Source organism: Marmota monax, unplaced genomic scaffold (assembly GCF_021218885.2).
Source record: "Marmota monax isolate L192 unplaced genomic scaffold, Marmota_monax_Labrador192_F-V1.1 WCK01_AAM20220418_F8-fsc00006, whole genome shotgun sequence".
Lineage (NCBI taxonomy): Eukaryota > Metazoa > Chordata > Mammalia > Rodentia > Sciuridae > Marmota > Marmota monax.
This window is the reverse complement of record NW_026693712.1, coordinates 826,320-846,092: the sequence shown is the minus strand read 5'-3', so window position 1 is coordinate 846,092 and position 19,773 is coordinate 826,320. Positions and strand designations below refer to the sequence as shown.

Below are 19,773 nucleotides of genomic sequence, written 5' to 3'. Positions count from 1 at the left end.
TGCCCAATCCAAAGTTCCTCCATTCTTTGCTTGTCACCCACCCCCATTATGGATCAGAATCCACTATCAGAGAAAACATTTGTCCCTTGATTTTTAAGAATCCATGCTTTTGAGCCAAGTGGGGTGGCACACACATGTAATTCTAGCAGCTAGGGAGGCTGAGGCAGGAGGAACATGAGTTCAAGCCAGCCTAGCAATTTAGTGAGGTCCTAAGCAACTCACCAAGACCCTGCATCTGAATAACATATAAAAAAGGGCTGGGAATGTGGCTCAGTGATTAAGTGGCCCTGGATTTAATTCTTCTGTACCACTCCCCAATCCCCCCCCCAACAACAAAAGAATATATACTTTTGTTTCTGCTATGATCATGTTTGTTTCTCTGGTGGTGGAAAATATACCCAAACATCAAAATTCCATGCAACTCAACAGATGTAAAAAACATTACATGTGCAGGAAGTTCAAAGCACTACTTATTCTAAGAGGAAGGCGTAATACTAGTTAAGTTTATTATTTTTTTAACCTATTTATTTATTTACTTTTGCATTACAATTCTTAATACACCTTTATACTACAATGTATCATATCTCTGATTATATATAGTATGTTGGCACCAAATTCACATCTTCATACATGTATTTTGTATAATGATAAGGGTCTCCTTTCACCATCCATGCTATTGCCCTTCTCCCTCCCTTTCCCTCCCACCCCTATTCCCTATCAAGAGGTAATCTTCCTCCCTTGCTCACCCTCCCTACTAGTTGAATTTAAATGCCAATTTTCTAAGGTTTCTAGAGTTTCAAACTAAAAAATAGGCCCTCAGTCAAAACCCAAAACATTTACATTTCACTTAAGCTAAACACTACTTTTGTACTTCTTGGTTTTTTTGTTTTATTTTGTTTTTGGTACTGGGAATTGATCCTGGAGGCACTTAACCACTGAACCACGTCCCCAGCCCCTTTTTTGTATTTTATTTGAGTTGCTTAGGGCCTCACTAAGTCACTGAGTCTGGCTTTGAATTTGCAATCCTCCTGCCTCAGCCTCCAGAGCCACTGGGATTATAGGCAAGAGCGACTGAGCCCAGCCTGTACTTCTTGATCTTAAGTATATTGACCAACACAATTACTACAGCACAACTTTTAATTTTATCAGTTTTCCTTGTAATAGTTAAAACCAACAGTCTTAAAAAATTAAAGCTTTCTAAAACAATTTTATAAAAGTATGACACAAAAGAGAAATTTTTATATATCAAAAGTGTTGAGCTAGAGATTTTCAAAACCTCAAAACAAGAATTCAGATCAAGAAAGAACACTACCATCAAGCCCAGAGACTCCACTCATCCTCCTTTTCCAATATTTACCATGGAGGCTTCTACCAGTATGGATTAGTTTTTCATGTTTTTGCTCTTCATATAATGGAACCATATAAAATGTACTATTATTTGGTTTTGTTCTTAACGTTATTTCCTATATGAAATTTTTCTATATCATTCTGTATAGTAGTAGAGCAGTGATTCTCATTGTTGTGTAAAATCCCTTTATGTAACTGTAATCAACACACTCTATTACTAATGGAAAATTGGGTGGTTATCAGGTGTGTGTGTGTATTTTAGTGAACATACGAACAAATTTATCTGGCACATACCTAGAAGGGAACAATTGGACCATAGTGTAGACATTAGGTAGATGAATGGTCAGCTTAAGAAGCTATTACTAAACAATCTTTTAAGGTGGTAGTATAAATTTGTAGTCCCACGAGAGAAATATAAAAAGTTGTTGTTCCACATTCTTGTCAACACTTCGATATATTCTACCTTTATCAGTTTAGCTACTCTGGTGGGTACAGAGTATATACCAGTGTGGTTTGAATTTGTATTTCCCTGATGATAATGATGCTGAACAAATTTTATGTGTCTAATAACCATTTGGATAACTTTGTTTTGAAGGATTTCTCCAAGTATTTTGCCAATTTTTCTATAGTTCTTGTTGGTTTGTAGTTCTTTATATATTCTGGTTACAAGTTCTTTGTCAGATGTTATCACAAGTATTTTCACCAGTCTGTAGCTTACCTTTTTACTCCCCCGCAACCCCAGTACCAGGGACTGTGCCCAGGAACATTCTACATCTGAGCTACATCTCCAGCCCCATCACTTAAGTTTTAAAACTTTTTTGAGACATGGTCTTGCTAAGTTCCCCCAACAGGACTCAAACTGGTAATCCTCCTGCCTCGTGTCCCAAGTACTGGGATTACAAGACTCTGCTGCCATGCCTAGATACTTTCCTATATGCTTTTTCCCTTGTCCCCCTATTTTTTTAATGATAGACTTTAAAATATAAGTTCTTAATTTAGTAAGAGTACATCATTAATAAAAAATATAATTAGTAAACTTTTGTAGGATCAATAAACATTTTTCTTCTTTATTTTCAGTGCCAGAGACTGAACCCAGCACTTAATGCATGCTAGGCAAATGCTCTACCACTAAGCTACAACCACGAGTCTCCCAATTAACAAATGTCTTCAACAACTTTTTAAGTAAATAATGGAAGTGAAATATGCTAGTCCGAAAAAAACAAAGGCCAAATGTTCTCTCTGATATGTGATGGTAACATACAATGTGACATACAATTAGACAGAAGGGAATGAAGGGGAGGGAGGGGGTATGGTACGAGAATAGGAAAGACAGAATGAATCAGACAGTACTTTCTTATGTTTATATATGAATACATAGCCAGTGAAACTCTACATCATGTGCAACCACAAGAATGAAATCCTAGGGCTGGGATTGTGTGGCTCAACGGTAGAGTATTCACCTTGCATGTGCGAGACCCTGGGTTTGATCTTCAGCACCTCATAAAAATAAATAAATAAAATAAAGGTATTGTGTCCAACTACAACTAAAAAATGAAATATTTAGGTTTAACTCTAACAAAATATAAACAAGATCTTTAAAAGGACAACTAAAAACATCTGAAGAAAAAAAACAGAGCACTAAATATATGGAGAGAGATTCCATGTGCAAAGAGAAAAACTCAATATTGTCAAGATGTCAGTTCTTCCTAACTTGATCTAAAGTTCAATGTCATGACAAACAACATTCTGGCAAGTTATTTGTGGCTATTAACAACTGTTCAAAAGTTTGTATGAAAAGGCAAAATCCCAGCATGGCTAACTTAGTATTAAAGAAAAACAAAGCTGGAGGGTTGACACTACCTGACTTAATATAAAGTTACAGTAATTGAGACAGCGTTATTAATAAAAGAAGAGAAACAGAATAGAGAGCCCAAAAAGAGCCCCGTTAAGTACAGCCAAGAGATCTTTAACACATGAGCAAAGGTAATACAAAGGAGAAAAAAATAGTCTTTTCAACAAATAGTCTGGAGTAACTGCACATTCACATATAAATATGAATCTAGAAACAGACCTTATACCTTTCACAAAAGTTAACTCAAAATGGATCACATATCTAAATATAAAACAAAAATTATAAAGGCACAGTCCACAAAAGAAGGAACTGATAAGATGGACTTTATTACAACTAAAAATGTTGCTATGTGAAAGATACTGTCAAGACAATAAAAAGACAAACCACAGACTAGGAGAAAATACATACAAAAGACACGTGATAATGAATACTTATCCAACACTCTTAAAACTACACAATAACATTTAACAGCTCAATGAAAAAATGGGCTAAAGATCTGAATATATACCTCACCAAGGAAGATACAGAAATGGCATTAAGCATATGAAAAAATAGCACTAAACTCCTAGAATAATGGCCAAAATCCAGAACACTGCAACTATTAATACTCATGAAAATGTGGAGCAACAGAATCCTCATTCAATGTTGGTGGGGATGCAAAATGGTACAGCCAATTTAGAAGACAATTTGGCAGCTTTTTTTTTTTTAATTTTTAATTTTTTAGTTGTAGACAGACACACAATATCTTTATTTATTTTTATGTGGTGCTGAGGATCAAACCCAGTGCTTCTTCACACATATGAGGCAAGCATTTTACCACTGAGCTACAACCCTAGCCCTTGGCAGCTTAAAAAGCTAAACATACTCTAATCATGAAATTCTACTCCTTAGTAACTACCCTAAGGAGTTGAAAATACGTCCATATAACCACCTATACACGATGTTTACAGCAGTTTGACCTATAACGGCCCAAACACTTGAAAGGTGAATGGATTAAAAAAAAAAAAGCTATAGTACATCAAGACAACGGAATATTATTTAGTGCTAATAAGAAATGTGCTGTCCAGTTATGAAAAGACATGATCAGATAATAAAAAAAAATCAAAATTTGTGATCTTGTGTGTGTTTAGACAGATGCAAGTATGTATATATACATTAAACATTTTAATTGTATGTAAGGATATTTATTGAGTATGCTAAAAATACCTATCTATTTAATGATAGAAAGGTTTAAAAATTAAATTCTATAAATTTATGAAATGTTTTTGGGACATTTTAAAATTCAGTGTTACAAGCACTAATTCACAACATACAAAAATGCTTATATTTTAAGGTTAAATAAGGAAAAGTAGATTATTATATATATCAAAATCATTCCCAATTTTGCATAAAAATGTATGCGATGAAAAATGTTAGAAGATGACAGTGTCTGTGTGTATTTTTTTTCTTTAATAGCACTGGAAACTGAACCCAAGGGTGCTTTATCCCCACTGAGCTATATCCCTGGACATTTTTGTTTTTATTTTGAGACAAGGTCTCAAAATAAAATACTGAGTTAAATTGTTGATTGAGCCTGGCCTTGAACTTGCAATCCTCCTGCCTAAACCTTCTGAGCTGATGGGATTACAGGCATGCCTAGCTGGAAAAGTGTTAACAGTAAGCACCTGAAATTGTTTGATGGGGTAATATTCTTTTTTTTTTCTTTGTATCTTTATTTTCTAAGAATTGAAATAAAGAATTATGAGAGTTTAGATGGTGAAAGGTCTTGTAAAGCATGCTAAAAATTTTGAACTTTACTGTGAAAGCAACGAGGAAACAAAAAAGGCTTTATAGGATTTTAGGAAATAATATCTGACTTTAAAAAGTGCTGAGATTAGAATGAAAGCTAGCAAATGTGTGAGAATAAGAGCATATTAACAAGCTATAAATCTAGTTAAAAGTGTGTAGGAATAGTAGTGGGGATAGATTTGAGAAATGCACTTTGTCCATGAGGCTGAACAAACCAGCAAGTTTTACTTAAATCCCCCAAAATCAAGTTTAGTTTTTTACTTATTGAGGAAAATGAAAAAAAAAAAAAAAAATCCCCGAAGTTCAACTCTCATCTTTACATTGTATAAAACAGCCTGATGTGAAGTATCCACTTCCTTCTGGTTACCACATCAAAAGAGGAGCACAAAGAATATGGATATTATAGATATTAGCTCATGATGCTTCTACAAAAAGTGTGTACTATATTTAATCAGCATTAATATTTATATATCACTGTGTCAAGTCTATTAGATATAGTGACTCTTTAATTGTTCATTTAGAAGCTTTTCTAAGAATGAGATTGATGCTTTTTATCCATCTCTAATTGTATAAACATAATTCCTGGAGTGTAACTTCCTACTGCATGTACCCTAGTATTCTGACAACAAAAGTATCTGTTTAAATAGTCAAGTTGTTTGGTATTCCCCAAAACATTTTTCTCTTGTGCCATATTCTACTCACATCAAACAAGATACTATGAAAATTTTTTAATTTGCATTTCTACAGATACCAACTCTCAGTTAAACAGATCTTGACAAACAGGATTACAGAGTATCAACAACTTCTTTTGCTATTCTTGTGACTTAAAATTCACTACATAAAGGTTGTGATCTTGGCAAATGTAATGATTATCTCCCTTCTTTGGCTTCCTGATCTTGAATCCCACTGATTCTGTAACTACATCTATTTTCCATCTCTATGGCCACTGTTTGAGCTTTACTATACTATGCCTGAACTACTTTGAAGAGTTCTCTGTGGAATTTTGTTCACACACCAGTCCATCCTTTAAACTTGGTTTATTAAAAAAGAAAAAATTCAGTTGAAATCACTATATCAGTGTTTTCTATTATTACTGTCCCACTTCATTCCACCTTATCTCAATTAAGAAATGTGTAGTAAATATTTGCCATTTTGGTCACTAGCATCCAAACAACTTTCCTATTTTGGAGGCTCTCAATATCGGTAATAGGTAAGACAGCAGAGCTGGATCAGTGAGAGACTATTCATGGTGGCTTCCAAAAGTAAAGAGCTCACTGCAACATGTCCAGGTCTAGCAGAATTCTTAAGTAGAGAATCAAGTGTCACTGTCCTATAATGACAGTACAAGAAGTGGCAAGCAGAGCAGATTACTCATATGGAAGGATCTTGGCTACTTCTCTTGATTTCTACACCTTATTTTCCAGATTTCTTATTTATTCTACTAATTCCATGAGATTTTTCTAACACATCCCTCTTTCTCTTTAATAAACTATCTATCAAGAGTCAGGCACAGTGGTGCATGCCTGTAATCCTAGCAAATTGGGAGGTGAAGGCAGGAGGATCACAACAAAGTTCAAGCTCTGAAATACTAATTACAGCAATGCATAATATTTTCAATGAAATAATATCAGAAAAATTTTCAGACCTCAAGAATGAAATGGAGGGCTGGGGTTGTGGCTCAGTGGTAGAGTACTTGCCTAGCACGTATAGGGCCCTGGGTACGATCCTCAGCACTACATAAAAATAAATAAATAAAATAAAGGTATTGTGTCCAACTACAACTAAAAAAAATGAAATGGCAATTCAAATACAGGAGACATACAGGACTCCATATATACAAAATTATAACAAATCCATGCCAAGACACATTGTTATGAAAATGCCTAGCATACAAAATACATATAGAATCAATAAAGTTGCTAGAGAAATACAACGGGTCACATTTAGAGGTAAACCAAAAATGGATCTCAACTGATTTTTCAACCCAGACCCTAAAAGCTAGGATGTCTTAGAATAATAAATACCAAGGCTTGAAAGAAAATGGATGTCAACCAAGAATACTATACCAAGAAAAATTAAGCTTCAGAATTAAAGATGAAATAAAAATCTTCCCGGATAAACAAAAGCTAAAATAATTCACAACTAGAAAGTCTGCACTATAAAATATACTCAACAAAATATTTCAAGAAGAAATGAAAAATAAAAACGAAAACCAACACAAGGAGGAACTACACTAGAAGAATAGTCAACCAAGAGAATTGAATTCAACTTAAAAATCAGAAATAAATCAAAATAAAAGTAAATAAAAACCATGTCTCAGTAATAACATTCAATGTAAATGGTCTAAAGAAATAAATCAAAAAAACACAAGCTAGCAGACTGTATTAAAAAACAAGACTCAGGCTGGGGTTATGGCTCAGTGGTAGAGCACTTGCCTAGCATGTATGAGGCGCTGGATTTGACCATTAGCACCACATAGACATAAATAAAATAAAGGTCCATCAACAACTAAAATATATATATAATTAAAAAAAAAAAAGACCCAACATTATGTGGTCTCCAAGGCAAAGATAAGACCATCAAATTAGAGAACTTAGGAGAAATGAATAAATCCTATAAATACAAACTTACCAAGTCAAAATCACAATAAAACTAAAGACACACACACACACACACACATACACACAAACATGAAAAGTGATAGAAACAGTAATCAAAATCCTTCCAAAAAAGTAAAGCCCAGGAACACGAGGTATTCTACCACATGCTGGAAAAACAAAAAAGCAAACAACAACAAAACCAATAATGATACCAAGCCTTCTCAAATCCTTCAAAAAATTGATGGAGAAACACATTTTATAAGACCAGAACTACTCTTATAAAAAGCTAGAGAACACTGAAAGAAAATAAAATTAGAAGCCAACATCCCTGATGAACATGTAATCAAATTCCTCAACAATATTCCTCAACAAGTAATCTAAATTCATGAATATATTCAATAATTATATACCATGATAAAATCGAATTTATCCCTAGGGTCCAGGATTGTTCAACATATAATCAAGCCAATATTATGATACACCACACTAATAGAATGATGAACAATAATCATATGATCATCTTAATAAATGCTGAAAAGTGCATTTGACATAATTCATCATCCTTTTAGGATAAAAACTCACAACAAATTTGGTTTATAAGGAATACATCTCAACATAATAAAAGTCATCTGTCACAGATAAGCCCACAGCTAAATTATATTCAAAAATGAAAAGCTGAAAACTTTCCTAAAGACAAGGATACCCACCACTCTCACTACTTGTATTCAACATAGTATCTGAAGGTCTTTGAGAATTTAGGCACGAAAAAGAAACAAAAGACAGACAAATTGGAAAGAAAAGAAAGAAGTTAAAATGTCTAAGATGGCATTATCTCATATACACAAAATCCTGAAGACTATTAGAAAATGTTAGATTAAATGAATTTAGTAAAGTTTCAGGGCACAAAATCAACAGACAAAAATAAGCAGCAGATATATGTTGGAAAATGGCAGACTGGAGTCACTGAGCACTTGTTCAACTTCTCCACAAGACAGAACCAAAACAACAGGAGTGTAGCTAGATGCTTGTTGAACTGGATGGACTTAGGAGAGCATTAGAAGAGAACAGTTGAGAGAGACCTGGAGAAATATATAGATTTGGGATAAGGAAAGAGTGCAAGGAAGAGTGCAAGAAAAAGTGCCCCACCACTGAACACAAGGTATCAAGGTAGGGGAAGGGGGACTAACTCTCAGTGAAAGAGAGAGGATCCCAGAGAACTCCACTAGCACAGAATTTGGCACCTTGCGGACACAGAGTCTAAACAAGTAAGAGACTTGGGAACTGCAGAGCAAACTGGCTCTGGAGAAGTTCTTTAAACTTATCAGAATAGTCTCATGAAGCTAAACTCAGGAGATAACTTGAGAAGGGTCTTATTGTCTGAATTTACTGGTGTGGGGATTGGAGACCCCTGACTTTTCTTTCTCTGGGACTCTGGACTTTACAAAAATTTCACTGCACTGACGGAGTAGGTGGCTGCCTTGTAAGACAGTATGATCCAAAGGAGAGACTTCAACACAAAGCCATTGAAAATTCTATGCCACAGGAAAAGAGACTGCAACATGGAGGGGAGCAGAAGTTGCTTCCCTTTGAAACTGGAAGTTCAGGGAACCAGCTAGCAATCTCGGGGAATGAAGAGTTCTATGTGAATTTTTTTGAGAATCAAGTATGAGAGTACTAATAATGTGGTAGGGACTATATGTATGCAATCTGACACCCTGCCTCTCAGCACAGATCTCTTTGTCTCCAGACCCTCTCACCACTTATAGGTGTGTCTAGGGATGTGCTGCCATTTCCCCCATCCTTAGAACATGTAGATCAAAAGTTTCTAGGCAGAAGTTTTACTTAGCATTCTGAGATGGCTCATTAATGTGTTGCAATCCAATATTTGCCCTGCACTATAGAGAGAATCTTTGCCTACTGATCTCTGCATTCCATGTTAGCACATTCTACTGTACAGCAGATGAGAGGAATTCCAGCTAGCTTTAGTCTCAATTCAGCCCTGTTAAGCAGGACAACAGAAAGAACTGTCTGTGTGTGTGTGTGTGTGTGTGTGTATGACCACAAGACTTTACTATCCACAGGGTACAAAGCTTAAGAAACCCAAAGAGAAGATTTGATCAGCATAGGTTGTAATTATTCACTCTTCCCACCTCACTGAGGTACCATGATGGAGATAACAATTTACAATTTTACACTTTTATGTAAAAATGCTTTTTTTCCTTCTCTTCTTAACTTTTATTAGAGTTTTTTCCCCCCTTTCTTTCTTGTTTTCCCCCTTTTACTTTTCTCCTCTTTTCCTGTTTTTGCGGCAGCCAGGAAACACTTGTCCTGAGGATTTCAGATCCTTTTCCTGGCAAAGGAGGCACATCTGCCTAAGACACTGGCAACATAGTAATCTCCAGCCTGACCACTTTTCCCCAAGCTGACATTCCCACCCAGCATTTCTTCAGGCCACGCAAGTAGGCCAAAAACAGAAACAAAAACATCCTAGCAAACAAGATAGACAGGAAAGAACACATATGGGCTACACAAGTGTGGTGACAGGAATTGAATCCACATAGGCATCTTCTGAAGGCAACAGCTCCAATACATGGTCAGAAAGCAGTAGGTTCCAAGGGAACAGCAGAGATTTTAGCATTCTTTGTGCTGACCTAACATTGTGCCTTGTATCCTACACACTGTACTATAATGTAAATCATGTTTCAGTTAAGAACATAAAAGAAAACAATGCTGAAAGGTCGGGAGATAAGGCACACAGATGCTCAGGCACTCTCATCTCAAGTCAGGAGGGTGGGGTGGATACTAGGGTTCCTTTACATCCTATGCACAGTGCCAAGGTCTCATTCACTGTGTACACTGAGGCCTGCTTCTGTTCAGGGTCTGTGAAGATGGTTATCACTTCTGGGTTGCTGGATTACTGTGCATAAACTCCTGTGTATTTTGAAATTGCACTGACACAACTATTCACACTCCCGCCACTGCACTTGTAACTAGCAGGTAAAAAGAGGCCACAGGAAGTTGTGGACCACAGGAGACCTCAGGGAGAACAGGCATTTGGAGCAAACAGTGGAAAAGGCAGTGTTGGCTGTAGGAATGGAGGCTACGGTTTGGGGGCTTCTTGATGGAAGGGCCTCAGCACAAAGGGGCTTAGCCATCACACCTAAATAATTAAGTAAAAGAGCCCTTCTTTCTTACCCAGAGAGGAAACATTACCTTGCACACTAGGGGGAAGATCAGCTTCTGTTTCTAAGAGCAACAGAGAAAACATCTGATAAGTCCCTGCTCTACCCAGGGGCAGGTATAGAGGAAAAAAGCCTATGAAATCCCGTTTTTCCACTCCTCAGACAAAGCCACACAAAATGCATAGAGGAATTCCTCTGCTATGCAGCTTTCCTTCCCTCCTCCAGGATTTCTGAACATCTGCTGTGGGTATCACCCCTCAAACCTGGAGTTGTCCAGCTGGCCCTGAGCTTCCTCCTTGGACCATGACTCTCATTATACCTCCCCCAAATCTTCTGCATATTATAAGCTTTCAGGAAGCAAACAGACAATCTAGACAGTGGTGTGGTGTGTTCCTACCTCATGCTGGGAAGTGGCTTTACCTCAGGGGGATTTACCACCCATGTCTTTTTGTTTTGAAAAATATTTAAAGACTTTTTTCTTTTTAAAAAACTTCTAAGCTTCTGAGAATTTCTCAATTGGGGCCCTCTCTAAAAATGGCAAACTATCTACATGACAAATGGGACACATTTCTTTTTTAAAAGTTATCACTTTCTAACCAAAAGATAATTATAATAGCAGAAAGAAGCTGCCAGAGCAGCTCTGGGAGTCTCAGCCCTGTGGAGATGCCAGAGCTGGAAGATGCCCAAAGCCTCCCATCCTGACTGACCTGATAGTTCCTTACTCTCTATTTGTGTGCACTTCACTTTACAAAATTTAGTGTCAATAGAGCTCAAAGATCAGAGCAATTCCACATGGGTACACTTGGTTTTTATGTAAGTAACATCCATAACATTACCTTGCACACTAGGAAGAATTTTGACATTTCCATCCCCAAATCCCATGTGTTCTCTCTCTCTCATGACTTTAGCAGCCACCAGGAAGAGATTTGGGGTAGGAAGGCTGCATGGCATGTGGTGAAGCACCCAGCCACTGCTACAGGCAAGCCCTCTCCTGCCCACTGGCCCACCTCTCACTTCCCTGTGCATGGGATTATGGAGATGATGCCACAGAACACTCTGCAGTTTCCAATGCCTTGTCAGATGTGTATTGTCCAATAGCTGTCACCCACCTTGTCCATACACCTCAGGGAGGGGCCTGAAGATTGGGAAAGGGATTCTTTCTTACCAAAGCAATCAGTTCAAACAGAATAAAATATACAGTGGCTCAAGGGGAGAATCAACATCTATACTAGGTCAAGGGGAGCTAGTCTCCATCTACATTGGCTCAAGGCAAGTGAATCCCCATCTACACTGGCTTAAGATAAGTGAGTCCCAATCTACATTATATCAGTTGAATGAGTCTCTGTCTACCCTGAGCAGAGAAGGAGGCAAAGTGATCCAGGCCTCAGATAGGATTGCTGCTGGGTGTCCTCCCCTTGCCCTGAGGCCTCCCTTTTTTTCTGTTTTTTTTTTTTTTTTCCCTCCTCCTCCTTTTTTTAACCTGTCCTTCAAAAAAATCTTTGGAACATCAATATTATTATACAGTTTGTGAGAAATAAATTTATTAAAAACTATCTCTGCTATCCCAGAAGGACAGACAAGAGCAGGGAAAGAGGAAGTGTCCCAGGGAAAGAGTCTGATGTCTCTGGCAGGTGGAGGCAGAGGAGAGTCCTGGTGAATCCAGATGCACTCCTGGCTGGAATCTGCAAGGAGAAGCCTGAGCCACTTGGCACACCTCACTCCTGACCAAAGGCTGGCACCACGATGTCAGGATCCTCAGAACTTGGGATCTTCTGGCTGTTCATTAGTTTGTATGTCTCATCTCTGCATCCTCACTGGAGCCACTGTTTCAGAACCTAGGATATCTCTGGCCTTCTTCAACAGGAGCCACTTTTCCTCTGAAAACCAGCCGGCAGAAGCACAGCATGCAACAACATGTTGAAGGCAAGTGGCAATTCTCTGACTGATAGCTTCTTTCACCACCACCTCTGGTCCAGTGAAGAGATGGCGGGCTATTATCACCTGGCCAAAGCTCTCCTGCCCAGTGTCCCTCAGGACCTGATAATGGTCCATAAGAACCATCTCATAGCACAAGCTGGGCCACTGCAGCACTATAGTTCTCGGAGTACTCTAAAAACACATCCTAAGCTGGAACACCAACTAAAGATGAGAGAGAGAGAGGGGGGGGGGGAGGGAGAAGAGGAGGAGGGGGGAGGGGAGGGGGAAGGGGGGAGAGAGGAAGGGAGGGGGAGGGGGAGAGGAGGAAGGGAGGGGGGAGGGGGAGGGGTGGGGGAGGGGAAGGGGAGGGGGGAAGGAAGGAAGGAAGACCAAAATCACTAATAAAAAAACAAAAGACAAAACAAAAAACACAAATCAAAAAAACATTAGCAAGGGCTGGGATTGTGGTTCAGCGGTAGAGTGCTTGCCTCGCACGGGCAGGACCCTCAGCACATAAAAATAAAGGCATTGTGTTAAAAAGAATAATAGATTAAAAACAAAATTAGCAAGCTAGGTATGGTGGCTCATGCCTGTAATCCTAGCAGCTCAGGAGGCTGAGACAGGAGGATCGAGAGTTCAAACCCAGCCTCAGCAATGGCAAGGTGCTGAGCAACTCAGTGAGACCCTGTCTCTACATAAAATACAAAATAGGGCTGGAGATGTGGCTCAGTGGTTGAGTGGCCCCAAGTTCAATCAGGGTACCAAAAAAAAAAAAATTAGAAAAACACCATAATCACCTACCACAAAACACTATTTGGGAGTCCAATAGGTCACCACCAAGAGTTTACTGTATTTATGGACAAAAACCCAGCTGCAGCCACCGTCTTATATATCCAGGATTTGAAGCAACCTTACAGTGTGCCTCCTTATGAGATCAGAGCAAGTAATGACCCACTTACACATGGGCATAACTCCCGGTGATCACCTCACTTTGGAGCCTCCAGGACCTTTTCAACTTTCATAATAAGAATAAGAAAGAACCCCGGAAATTTTTTTGCTTCAGTGGGTTATGGAGACTGATATTTCCATGTTTAGAGATTAAAACCTGTAGGGTTTCAATGGTCTTTTCCAGTCTGAAAAATCTATAACTTCTGGCTTTTGAAGACCTCATCATATAACACTCATGGTATTCCATTCCTATTTCTTTCAACTCAGAATGATTAGGTTGTGGAGAGTGGTGATTTGAATCATGGTTTTTGATTGTCTCACAACAGGAGATGTACCTGTGCTGGGAACTTCCTGTGCAAAGGTACAGGTCAAGATTGCCCAGCTGTTATGGTGAGACCCTGCTAACAGAGGTTTTGTGCAAGGCACAGGACTATCAGTCTTGACCCTGAGTTCAGACAGCAGCTGTCAGGTGTAGAGAATTATGAGCACAAAAAAGCTAATTATAATTGGACTTCATCCTTTAGCCTGCCTCCTTTGAAGAAACTTTCTCACAGAAAACCCTTTTGATGATAAAACCTATATAATAAACATGCTGAGCTAGCTCTGGGTCACTGCTCCTCTATCAGAGGATGGTGTCCCACCTGGTTCCAGTTTTCTCTCCCTGTGCCTGTCTTTTCTAATCCCCCATCACCCCTTACCACAGTCGGTTTCTGAATAAACAGCCATGCAGGTCATGGCAATTGGTGTCAAAGAGATGGTAGTACTTCACTTATAATCTTGATACTGTAACAAAATGCTCTGGTGCTAAGACACTCTAGAGCTTGGCATTAACACCTATGGAGTTGAGAAGGAGAGCACATTTGTCATCATTTCCCCATAAAGTTTCCATCAGATTTCTCATTAGAAACCCTGGATTGCAAATGGCAGTGGGTTGATATATTCAAAGCAATAAAGGATAAAATATGGAAGCTGAGAATACCAGAACCAGTGAAAGTATTCTTCCCATCAGGGGAGGAAATGGTAGCACTCATAGATATTTAGGTCCCTTCCTGCTGCTATTAAAAAAAAAACAACAAAAAAACAACTTAAACTGGTATTTATTAATAATAATAAATATTAATTTATTAACAATAGAAATCGACTTCCCATAGCTCTGGAGAGTGGCAAATCCAAGGTCAAAGCACCTTGAAGCTATATCCTCCTCACACGATGAAAGGGGTAGAAGGATTGAACTCATTCCCTCAAGCTGCCCTCCCCGCCCCCCAACTTTTTTTTTTCCTTCCTCTTTTGACATACTGGTAATTGAACCTACATCCTCAGGCAAGTACTCTACCAATGAGGTACATCCCCAGTCCTTTTTATTTTGAGACAGTTCACTAAGTTGCTCAGGCTGGGCTTGAACACGTGCTTTAGTTTTCAGAGTTGAGAGGATTACAGCTTGTTATGGTTTGGATATAAGGTGTCCTCCCAAAATCCCATGTGTTAATACAGGAATATTCAGAGGTAAAGTGAATGGACTGTGAGAACTTTAAACTAATCAGTCCATACTAGGTTGAATGGACTGATTGGCTGGCAATGGTTGGCAAATGAGGCATGGCTGAAGGAGATGAGTCACTGATGTCGTGTCTTTGAAGGCTACTTTGTCCCTCTCTTCTCTGTCTCTCTTTTGCTGCCCTGAAGTGAGCAGCTTTCCTCCACTGGGTCCTTCTCTCATGACAAACTACCTCATCTTGGGCCCAGAGAACTAGAACCAGACATTTATGCACTGAGACCTCAGAAACTGCATCCCCCAGATAAATTTTTTCCTCCTATAAGTTGTTTCTGTCAGGTATCTTGGCCACAGTGGTGAAAAAGCTGATTAAAACATGGCCATACGCCATTACACCCAGCCTGACAGATGTACTTTTGTACGTGTTCTGGTCTTGTGCATGCCATCCATGGGATTGGAGCCTTGAGACCTAACCACCTATTGAAGGCCCACCTCTTAACACTGTTACATTAAGGCTAAAATGTCAACAGGAATTTTGGGAATAAATACACATTCAAACCACAGTACTGATAAACAAGAGCTCAGGGTGCTGGTTTTCACTAGATGCACCCTGTGTGAGGGGAATCCTTCAGACTGAATGAACATTAGATAGGAATGAGATCTTGATAAGGACATAAAGACATCTGGTAAAGCAAATTTCATAAAAACTATAAAAACTAGTGCTATTTGTTTTCTAAAAGATGGAGGAGAATAATGTAACAGAAAAACCCAATTTTATTCCATGGTATTGAACACATAATGCCTACACATGTAACACTATGACATCAGTAACTGAGATGTGGGGTCAGAGAAATAAGGCAGTAGGATTCAATATAATACTGAAGTTATGCTGCTCTAGATTCACATCAGAGCAGTATCTTCTTCTCATATTAAATATAATTCCCAAATGGGAATCACAAAGAAATACCTACAGAACACACTCACTCACTCAAAGCTTGCCCTGCTCTCTCTATAAGGATGCAACCACACGGAACCATGAGCTCATCCTATTCCCTTATAATCTCAGCTTAGGCAATAACATCATAATTATGCCATTTCTGGACCCCCCCCCCTCAAAAAAAAAAGGCCTTCTTCCTTCCTGTGAAGTCAGAAGCTACACATATCTTTTGGAGGAAATAATTTAATCCATATACTCTCTAGTTCTATTTTTCTGAGTTTTTATCAATGTGTGTTGAATTATGTCATATGATTTCTCTACATCAATCCATATATTCATATGACTTCCTTTGCTTGTTAATAACGAACTTTAGAACTTGAAGAGTGTCTTTAGGCCTTGAAGAGAAGGCGTGTGAACTTGAATACTAAGTATGTAATAAAGGTAAAAAATAAAAGATCATGATCAGAATATACAGGGTCTCTGAGAAAGCATCAAGAGAACAAACCTGAGAGTTAATTGCATAGAAGAGGATGTGGAGATAGAGGCTAAAGGCATTAGGAACATTTTTAATGAAATAGTAACAAAACTTTTCCCATATCTGAAATGATACACATCCACATACAGGAGATATATGGGACCCCACACAGACAAGATCATAACAAAACCTCATAAAAAAACAAGATACATCATAAAGCAAAATGCCAAACATTGAAAATAATGTATGAATACTCAAAGCAGCCAGGGAAAAACATCAGGTCACATGTAGAGGCAAGCTACCAAGCCAGCACAACAAAGAATACTCAATGTAACAATGCACAGTTACCCAAAAATAAACCCCAATGCTCCCAAATCAAAGAAGATCACTAGAAGAGCATCCACTTAAATGAAAATTAAGACAGAATATAATTATCAAACAAACCAAATTGGCAGGCAACTACAACATACATCCATAATAACACTGAATATAAATGGCCTCAACTTCCCAATTAATTAAAAGATACAGATAGCAGAATGGATTGAAAAATAAGACCCAATTGTATGCTGTTTGCAACAGACTCATCTTGTTGGCAAAGACACCCACAGGCTGACAGTTTAAAAAAATGGAACAAATAAAATATTCCATGTAAATGTCATCTCAAAACAAGCTAAGTTGCTAGTCTATTTATCTGACAAAGTAAACTTTTAGCAAAAATTAATATGAAGAAGAAGAGACGAAGAAGGCCACTATATTCTGGTAAAGGGAACACTCTAATAAGAAGATATAATGGTAATAAATATATATGCCCCAAATGTCAGTATACCTGATTATATTAAAAATTATTCTTGACATTAAATCCCAGATAGACCCCAATATGATAGCACCGGATGATTTCAACACACTCTTACCACTAATGGACAGATTATCAAAGCATGTAATCAATAAGTATATGGCAAACCTAAGTAATACTATAAATCAAACAGATCTCATAGACATCTACAGAATATCTTACCCCACAACAGCTGAATTTACCTTCTCACCAGCTCATGGAACCTTTTCTATACCACAACACATTCTAGGTCAGAATGTCAGTCTTATCAAATCCTCAAAAACTGATTATGATTAAATAGGATGCATGGGATTATAATGTAAGGAAACTAGAAGTCAACAGAAAAAAATAATAGAACCCACATAAACATATGGAGATTGAACAATATTCTTTTTAAGGAGAAATGAGAGATGAAATAAAAAAACTCTTAGAAACAAATGAAAACAGGAATGCAACGTATCAAAATCTCTGGGACACTGTGAGAACAATTCTAAGGAATTGCTCTAAGGAAAATTTATAGCACTGAGTGCCTACATTAACAAACATAGATTCCCCCCAAATGAACTTATGATTTACCTCAAGACCTTAGAAAGGAAGAACTAATTCTAAAAACCATATGAGGGGCTGGAGTTATGGTTCAGTGGTAGAATGCTTGCCTAGCATGTGTGAGGCACTCGATTCGATCCTCAGCACCACATAAAAATAATAAGAGATATTGTGTTCATCCACAACTAAAAAAAATATATTAAAAAAAAGGTAGGAGTAAGAAGGGCTAAAAAGGTGTAGTTGTTAAAGACCTACTGCCACTAAAGAAATGCTAAAGACTTTGCCCAGAGACAATAAGAAACATGGCGTGAAGGTATCTCAGGAGCTGGCAAGACCAGACCCATCTAAAGCTCAAGGGAGTAAAAGTGACAATTAAGAGACCAGTGGGTTCTTTTTCTTGCACAAGAAGGCCCCGAAAGTTTTTACAATGTGCTCAGACACCCAGATGCTCAGAGGCTGCTGCAACAAGGATCCATGGATGGTTGGCTACTACTTGTGATGGCAGCAGACCTTGGTGTGACACGTGGTGCTGTTTCTGCAGGAAAGCGGGATGCTGGAGTTAGGGGTTCATGGAGGATTCCATCAAGATTTCAAAGGGAGGGGAGGCAAGGCAAAGCACAGCAGGGTCCCTGCGTGCACCCCCTGAGAAGTCACTGCTGCCCCATCACTGAACACAGCTGCTTCCATCTTGGGACACCTCTGCTGCCACCATAGAGAAACACAAGCCAGGGGCTGGAAGACCACCCTAAGGTACCTGCAGCTTTGGTTATACCTGAAGTATTCCTGCTAGTTGTGCTAACAGCCACCATCTTGCTGCAGAAGCTAGAGAGAAATGGGCTCTCCCTAGATCTTTGAGTCTTAAAGTGCACAGGGACAGACAGGACTAGCTCCTGCAGGTAGGGAGGCTGGAAGAGGGTGTGAGGGCATCTTGCGCTTGGCCAACTAGTCTGGAACCCACTGGGTTCCCAGGACCCACTTAGGCTGGCACTCACTGGGACCCAACACCAGCCTGGTCCCTGACTCCAGCCTGGTCCTCAACTCCAACTCTCTCCCTAGTCCAGAATGATCCCCCAATCCCACCAGTTTGGAAACCAAAAGAGCTCTTCAGCTCTCCAATCCTCAGTTTCCCAATCCCTCCCTAGATACCAACCCAGCCCAGCGCTTGCAGTTATGTGTCGAGCCCCCAGCTCTGGGAATCTGGTCCTGATCCACTTGACACACAACAGCTCTCCACAACAGGCATACAGATCCCAGAAATTGATTTCCATGCATTTATGAACCCTACTACTATGTATAACTATAAAACTCTAATTTAAAAAATTAAAATGGCTGGGGATGTAGCTCAATGATTGAGTGTCCCCTGTGTTTGAACCCCAGCACTCCCCCACAAAAGAATTAAATATTACTAAAATTTAATATTTGTGATTTGATATTTTTAAGTGTTTAAGGAAATCCATTCAATTAAGCACTGTCAAATCCCAAATTCTAATAGGGGAATAATGATGAATAGAAAAAACAGTCTACCTTAAATAAATTAAAATACTCTTTAGCCACTATAGTATTATTTGTTATATTATTTCAACTAACCTTTTCTCATCACAGCTAAAAAAAAAAAAAAAAAAGAGGAGTTAATATTTGTTTACCATTATTCAAGTTAGCCAAATAACCTTTTTTGACAATTTCTTTGAGATTACAAAATATAAACAATGAAACCCTAATTATGTTGTACATACACACATGCATGTGCGCATGCACACCTGTTAATATTTGGTGTGTAGATGTCTTTACTTTCAAGAGACTTTAATATTTAATAGTTCAGTGAGAAAACACACGCATATAAGGTTTAGAACAGAACTGTTC

At 38.5% G+C, this 19,773-nt stretch overlaps 1 protein-coding gene across 1 annotated transcript in view; it reads right to left on the bottom strand.

The window, feature by feature from the left end:
* Snx2 (sorting nexin 2) overlaps nt 1–19,773 on the bottom strand; it is an 80,814-nt gene that overhangs the window by 40,174 nt on the left and 20,867 nt on the right. The gene's annotated exons all lie outside the window — the stretch shown is intronic.